The 8,484-nt window shown below is 45.7% G+C and overlaps 1 long non-coding RNA gene across 1 annotated transcript; it reads right to left on the bottom strand.

Annotated features, from left to right (window-relative positions):
- Nucleotides 1-2,196: 2,196 nt before the first annotated feature.
- On the bottom strand, nucleotides 2,197-7,889 carry LOC116371216 (uncharacterized). The gene is made up of 3 exons (XR_004208903.1): nucleotides 7,738-7,889; nucleotides 3,502-3,537; nucleotides 2,197-2,510 (listed from the first exon to the last, which is right to left on the bottom strand). It is a non-coding gene; the product is annotated as an uncharacterized LOC116371216 (long non-coding RNA).
- Nucleotides 7,890-8,484: the final 595 nt, after the last annotated feature.

The raw sequence follows: 8,484 nt of genomic DNA on the forward strand, positions 1-8,484 counted from the left end.
GAGGAAATTGGATTTCACTCGCACGTCCAGGGATTCCACCTCGCCTCCGATTCATCCTGGAAGTCCCCGACGGTCCCGTAGCCGAGAGCACCCGAGATTTCCCAACCTTCCTCGAGAATCACAGAGGAGGGACGAGGCACTGTTTCCCGAGCTCATAGAACTAGGCAGGGCTGGGCTGTCACCAGTGGAACGGCAACACCAGATCAAGGAGCTGTCTGTATTGTGGGACTTTGGGGAATTTTGTGTCCTCATGCCCGGTAAAAGACCAGGCTCACTGGTAGGAGCAAATACTCTGATGAGCCATACGGGGAACGTTTCTGCTTCCCTTACTCGCACCCCTTTCATCTCATTCTGCTATGGGGAAACAAGTCCAAATCACTCCGGGTCCTCATTGACTCTGGGGCCGATGAGAGCTTTTTGGACGCCACACTGGCTTCCGATCTGGACATTCCCTCTCAGCCCCTCTCCTTTCTTGTGGCTGTGAGAGCGTTGGACGGACGCTCTATAGGTCGGGTCACCCATAACAACACTCCCATCAACCTACGGGTGTCAGGGAATCACAGCGAGACCAGTCAGTTCCTGCTCATCAAGTCCCCCCAGATCCCTGTGGTTTTGAGATTCTCCTGGCTCCAGCAACACAACCCGCTCATCAACTAGTCTACAGGTGCCATCATGGGCTGAAGTCCGTTCTGCCACGCCCATTGTCTGATGTCGGCGCAACCTGCTCCGGGACATCTTCCTTGGTCCTCAGAGGTAGTTTCGGATCTCTCCGCCATTCCCGCGGAGTACCAGGATCTCCGGGAGGTGTTCAGCAAGTCCCAGGCCATTTCCCTTTCACCACCCCGCCCCTATGACTGCTGGATTGACCTTCTGCCTAGCACCACGCCACCCCGGGGGCGTCTGTACTCGCTGTCGGGACCTAAAACCAAGACTATGGAGGGCTACATTGGGGACTCCCTAGCTACTGGATTTATCTGCCCCTCTTCCTCTCCCGCTGGCGCAGGGTCCACTCCTTCTCCTCCACAAAGAAGAACCCTGCCCGTGCAGATGACTCAATGACATCACTGTTAAGAACCGTTATCCGCTACCACTCATCTCCTTAGCCTTTGAGCCGCTCCAGGGGGCCACTGTGTTCTCCAGTCTGGATCTACGTAACGCCTACCACCTGGTGCGGATACGAGAGGGGGACAAGTGGAAGACCGCCTTCAACACGGCCAGCGGCCTCTACCCTGACCCTGCCTGTCGCCCGGTACCGTTGTCCCGCCTCTGGTTACTGACCCCTGCCTGCCTTGACCTGTCTATTGCCTGCCCCTGTTGTTATATTAAACAATTGTTTATTCGATGTGGTCTGCATCTGGGTCTTATCTTCATACCTGATACAGCCTGCCTGGGCTTGTATTATTTTGTTATTTGCTAGCTTTTGGGAATGCGTGGCAAATGTCAGAAATAGGCATAGACGTGATTTTCTTTATTGGCATTGCTGCCAAGTCTACTGCTTGTTTTCTGCGATGTGATTGGATTGGAAATGTTTGGTTTACAGCATAATCAGATTGATGTTGTTCTATATGGTAGAAGAGGTGCTTTGCATTACATTGATGAGGGTGGGCAAACCTTGAACAATGGTTGAGTAACAATGTAGCTATAGTGTTGCCATAAACAAATCATTGCTATAGAATACAAATGTATCTGTTATCATATGGAGTAGTATGGCACTCTTGTGGGAAGACAGCTTGGTAACTGCGTCCAAGCTACATTGTACCGATAATTCATGGTAGTGCATTGTACATTATTGTTTGCTTTCCGCGATGGGACATGCATTGTATTGGCATGGGGAAGTGCATTATGGTACTTAGCAACTGTTTTGCATTGCATTGTTGGGTATTGTGCATGTAGCTGTGTAGCGTTGTCATACCTTGCAATTTCTCGAGCTGGTTATGTTTCAGCGATTGGGTGCAGAGATGTAGCGGGAGTCAGGTGCAGGACACAGGTTTGAGCAACACAACTGAGTTTACTCACAAAAATTCAAGCAATATTCCAAATAGGAAAATATATACACTACACTAACACCTACAACAACCACTAAGACACCAACAATCACGGACAGAACAGAAATGTATGCCAGAGGGTTAAATAAGGAACATGATATGGGAATTGAAACCAGGTGTGTGTAATACAGACAAAACAAAACGAAAATGAAACATGGATCGTGGTGACTAGAAAGCCGGTGACGTCGACCGCCGAACACCACCTGAACAAGGAGAGGGGCCGACTTCGGCGGAAGTCGTGATATTATTAATTGTCCATGTTTGTAAAGCGGTGCAGTAGCCTGTATTCTTGCGTCAAGACAGCCGTGCGTGGCTGCAAATACAATGTGCGTAATTGACCTATTAATTATTATCCATCGTGTGGTGTCAGCAAGCGAAGATAGTTGTGCCCCCGTAGTCATTTCTCATGCCCCCTTGCAGAGTTAATCCTGCCGCCGGGCCTGGATGCAGCTACTTGTCCATTTCCTGAATATAGAAATATTGTATTTGTGATCATTTCAAAGTATTTCAAAGCCACTTAAGACCGTGTTTATCTTTGCACAACTACAATAACTGTTTGTTTGCGTCCTGTTCAAACGGCCGTTAAAATGATTTTTCTATACATTGAAAAATGAATCACCCAAAAAATAAAAGCTCTCTAAAAAGCAACCAGGTACAGTGCACAACATGACCAATGCTCAAATTGTGAGGTATGTGGAAGGGAGACGACCCCCAATATATGATTGGATCAACTGTCACAAACACACCTGTAGATCAATGTAAAACATGCTGGAGTCAGTAGACAGACAGAAGGTCAAGGTGAAGTCAGCAACAGCCTGACTCACAGTCCAGCCGTGGCCTGATGTCCTGATGGCTTAAATTCCTCACATGACTGATAGATAGACCTGGAGCTCCAGACCTGCTGATGACCATCATACACGCTTCTCCAAGCCCAGAGCCGGTCCATTAATCATAGTCTCTAGAGAGCTCTTCCTGACAGACATTGGATTATACACCCACTACTGTTAGCACCCAGATAGTGGGAAACCACTGTAGTTCTTCTATGATTGAATGCTGGATAACATTAAACCCTATCTGCACCACCTCATGGCTGCAGCCCAAGCCTGGACCTGTTGTACCTGGCAGAGGAGAGGGGGCTGGGATTGGGCCATGCAGGATAAGGGAATGCTGGAAAAGGCCAAACACTAAGTTTCCAGGAGCCTCCGGGAGGCAGCAGAAGCAGGAAGTGTGATTATGTATTCAGATAAAAGAGAAATCCAATTAAGGGACAGTGCGAGGGGCATTGACAGAGACTGATAGCACAACCGGCCCAGCACAGAACCAAAATAGCGAAGAGCAACACGATCATTCGACAAGAGCCAAAAAGATAACATGACCTCCTGCCAAAAGGAACCCACACAATAAATGCTAAGCTGTGTTAAAAGACCACAGACCTGACTCTATGGTCATGACTTACCTCCACATTCTCCCAGGCTAGACTGGAGACAAGGCCCTGCAGGGGAAAAGTGATCAATTCAGAGACAATTACTTAACACATGATGGTCCCCTGCGTGAGATGAACTACGTTTCCTGTACAGTCGTCCCATGCCATTGCAGACATACAGTATGAATATGTGTCTTCATTAAGGGGGTGTATCATATAAGGCTAGCATTGGCACTGTGTTCTAGCCTGTAACTGAGACCCCCACTTCAACAGATCTCATAACACTGAACTAAGATTTCAGTATGCATGGTTGTTGGCTAGATCTTTTTTCTAACGTATGTGGGAATGTTCTGTTCATATTGAGGAATTCATAGGGTGAAGTGTCCCCCACTAATCTAAGTTAAGGAAACTGTAAAAGAGTTACATTTACATAATTGTGTTATCGATGGAATGATAATTACATGCAGCTGCAGCGAGACAAAGTGTTTTGAAGGGATTTGGCATTTAAATCAAATCTAATTTTATTTGTCACATGCTTCATAAACAACAGGTGTAGACTAACAGTGAAATGCTTAAGGGCCTTTCCCAACAATTCAGAGCGATTTAAAAATATATATAATAACACAAGGACTAAATACACAATGAGTAACAATAACTTGGCTATATGCACGGTGTCGTCAATATGCGCTCAATGGTACAGCTGTAGAACATTTTGAGGATCTGACGGCCCATTCTAAATCTATTCATCCTCCTGAGAGGGAAGAGATGTTGTCGTGCCTTCTTCACAACTGTGTTGGTGTGTGGACCATTTTAATTCCTTAGTGATGTGGACACCGAGGAACTTGCCGCTCTCAACCCGCTCCACTACAGCCCCTTTGATATGGATGGGGCATGGTCTCCCCTCCGTTTCCTGTAGTCCATCATCACACTGCCAGGTCACTGACCTCCTCTCTATAGGCAATCTCATTGTTGTTGGTGATCAGGCCTACCACCGTCGTGTTGACAGCAAACTTAATGATGGCGTGGAGTCTTGCGCGGCCACGGAGTCGTGAGTGAACAGGGAGTACAGGATATGACTAAGAACACACCCCTGATGGGCCCCTGTGTTGAGGGTCAGTGTGGCAGATGTGTTGTTGCCTACCATTACCACTTGGGGGCAGCCCGTCAGGAAGTCCAGGATCCAGTTGCAGAGGGAGGTGTTCAGTCCCAGTGTCCTGAGCTTAGTGATGAGCTTGGAGGGCACTATGGTGTTGAATGCTGAGCTGTAGTCAATGAACAGTATTCTCATATACTCCTGGGCTCTCGAGTGGCGCAGCGGTCTAAGGCACTGCATCTCAGTGTAAGAGGCGTCACTACAGTCCCTGGTTCGAATCCAGGCTGTATCACATCCAGCCTTGATTGGGAGTCCCATAAGGCGGCGCACAATTGGCCCAGTGTCGTCCGGGGTAGGCCGTCATTGTGAATTAACTGACTTGCCAGGTTAAATAAATAAAACATAATTTTAAAAAACGGTGAAATGCTTACTTATGGGCCCTCCCCAACAATGCAGAGAGAAAAATAGAGAAATAAAATAGGAATAAATACACAATAATAATGAGACCCTTTACTCTGTACTTTGTTGAAGCACCTTTGACAGCGATTACATCCCTGTGTCTTCTTGGGTATGATGCTACAAGCTTGGCACACCTGTATTTAGGGAGTTTCTCCCAATCTTCTCTGCAGATCCTCTCAAGCTCAGGATGGATGGGGAGCGTCGCTGCACAGCTATTTTCAGGTCTCTCCAGAGATGTTCGATAGGATTCAAGTCCGGACTCTGGCTGGGCCACTCAAGGACATTCAGACGACTTCTTCCGAAGCCAGTCCTACTTTGTCTTGGCTGTGTGCTTAGGGTCATTGTCCTGTTGGAAGGTGAACCTTCGCCCCAGTCTGACGTCCTGAGTGCTCTGAAGCAGGTTTTCATCAAGGATCTATGTACTTTGCTCCGTTCATCTTCCCCTCGATCCTGACTAGTCTCTGCCACTGAAAAACATCCCCACAGCATGATGCTGCCACCACCATGCTTCACCATAGGGATGTTGCCAGGATTCCTTCAGATGGTATTCTTGCTTGGTATTCAGGCCAAATAGTTCAATCTTGGTTTCATCAGACCAAAGAATCTTGTTTCTCATGATCTGAAAGTCCTTTAGGTGCGTTTTGGCAAATTCCAAGCTGGCTGTCGTGCCTTTTACTGAGGAGTGGCTTCTGTCTGGCCACTCTACCATAAAGGCCTGATTGGTGGAGTGCTGCAGAGATGGCTGTCCTTCTGGAAGGTTCTCCCATCTACACAAAGAAGCTCTGGTCACCTCTCTAACCAAGGCCCTTCTCCCCTATTGCTCAGTTTGGCCGGGCGGCCAACTCTAGGATAAGTCTTGGTGGTTCCAAACTTCTTCCATTTAAGAATGTGGCCACTGTGTTCTTGGGGACCTTCAATTCTGCAGAAATGTTTTGGTACCCTTCCCCAGATATGTTCCTCGACACAATCCTGTCTCGGAACTCTACGGACAATTATTTCGACATCATGGCCTGGTTTTTGCACTGTCAACTGTGGAACCTTATATAGACATGTGTGCGCCTTTCCAAATCATGTCCAATCAATTTAATTTATCACAGGTGGTCTTTAATGAAGTTGTAGAAACATCTCATCTCACTCAATTTCGAGTCTCATAGCAAACGGTCTGAATACTTATGTAAATGTGATATGAGTTTTTTCTATTTTTAATACATGTGCAAAAAAAATTTAAACCTATTTTCGCTTTGTCATTATGGGGTATTGGATATTTTTTAAATCAGAATTATTATTATTTTTAATACATTTTAGAATAAGACTGTAACGTAACAAAATGTTGATAAAGGGAAGGGGTCTGAATACTTTCTGAATGCACTGTACATATACAGTAGGTAGGGATAAAGTGAATAGGCATCAGGATAGATAATTAAAAGTAGCAGCAGCGTATGTGATGAGTCAAAAGAGTTAGTGCAAAAAGGGTCAATGCAGATATTCCGGGTAGCTATTTGGTTTAACTAACTATTTAGCAATCTTATGGCTTGGGAGTAAAAACTGTTCAGGTTCCTGTTGGTTCCAGATTTGGTGCATCAGTACCGCTTGCCATAAGGTAGAAGAGAGAATAGCCTATGAGTTGGGTAGCCAGAGTCTTTGACAATTTTGGTGGGAGAGGGCAGTATGGAGTGCAATAGAGATTGCGTCATCTGTGGATCTGTTGGGGCGGTATCCAAATTGGAGTGGGTCCAGGGAGTCTGGGATGATGGTGTTGATGTGAGCCATGACCAGCCTTTCATAGAATTTCATGGCTACAGATCTGAGTGCTACGGGGAGATAGTCATTTAGACAGGTTACCTTGGCGTTCTTGGGCACAGGAACTATAGTGGTCTGCTTGAAACATGTAGGTATTACAGACTGGGTCAGGGAGAGGTTGAAAATGTCAGTCAGTGAAGACACCCGCCAACTGGTCAGTGTATGCTCTGAGTAAGGGTCCTGGTAATCCGTCTGGGCCTGCAGCCTTGTGAATGTTAACCTGTTTAACCCAATGAGTCCCACCGCCACACTGGCGTGAATTAGGATTGTTGAACATGGCGTGTTTGAGCTACAGACTTCTTGGTTTTACCATTGGATTCATCTATTTAGTCTGTGTGATTAAGAGGGGCTGAGCTAGAGCAGTGTTTGTGAGACGAGGGCGGATCCCAAAGGGGCCCAGGGCCGGGGTTTTGTTTTACAAAATGTCTGTAGTGCTACAAACGATTCAAATCTATCTATGAAAAGCTGAGACTCTCACACACAGTAACATGTTTTTGCTTTGTTAGAAGGTAAGGGGGTTCTTCTACATACTGTAGAAGGCCATAGGAAATCCCAGGACATAGTGTCTACTGTAATAAGATCACATAGTAACTATCACAAACTCAACACAGTTGTTACTGACTAGTTAGATATTAATTTCCCACTGAGCAAACAATTTATACAGCATTCATATGAATTCATTTTTTTTATCAGTCTTTAAAAACATGTACATTTGTCAATATAACTCATAAATGCAATTGTTTATGTCAAATAGTTTTGTGTTCTACTTGTAGCCCTGGTTATCCTGAAAAGAAAATGGTAAAACACTTCATTGTGAGGCAAAATATAAGGGCTGGACATGCTGATCAATGAGTCCGGATTAGTGTCCTGCTCCTTGAAAGAAGCAGCTCTAGTCTTTAGATCAGTGCAGATGTTACCTGTAATCCATGGCTTTTGGTTGGGATATGTCCTTAAGGTCACTGTGGGGACCACTTCGTCGATGCACTTATTAATGAAGCCTGTGACTGATGTGATGAACTACTCAATGTTATCGGATGAATCCCGGTACATATTCCAGTCTGTGCTTGCGAAGCACTCTTGTAGCTTAGCATCCGCTTTATCGGACCACTTCCGTATTGAGCGCGTCAATTTTACTTCCTGTTTGAGTTTTTGCTTGTAAGCAGGAATCTGGAGGATCGAGTTATGGTCAGATTTGCCAAAGGGAGGGTGAGACAGAGCCTTGTATACATTTCTGTGCATGGAGTAAAGGTGATCTAGAGTTTTGTTGCCTCTAGTTGCACAGGTGACCTGCTTGGTAAAAATGAGGTAAAACGGATTTAAATTTCCCTATATTAAAATCACTGGCCACGAGAAGCACCACCTCTGGGTGTGCATTTTCTTGTTTGCTTATGGCTCTATACAGCTCGTTGAGTGGGGTCTAAGTACCAGCATCGGTTTGTGATGGTAAATAGATGGCTACGAAAAATATAGTTGAAAACTCTTGGTAAATAGTATGGTCTGCAGCTTATAATGAGATATTCTAACTCAGGTTCCTTAACATTAGAGATGGCTCACTGCCTGTTAACAAAGATACACACCCCTCCCCCTCTCAGATTAACCTGAGGCTGCAGTCCAATGATGACGATGCATGGAAAAACCAGCGAGGTGTATATTATCCATGTCCT

This window comes from Oncorhynchus kisutch, linkage group LG3 (genome assembly GCF_002021735.2).
Source record: "Oncorhynchus kisutch isolate 150728-3 linkage group LG3, Okis_V2, whole genome shotgun sequence".
Lineage (NCBI taxonomy): Eukaryota > Metazoa > Chordata > Actinopteri > Salmoniformes > Salmonidae > Oncorhynchus > Oncorhynchus kisutch.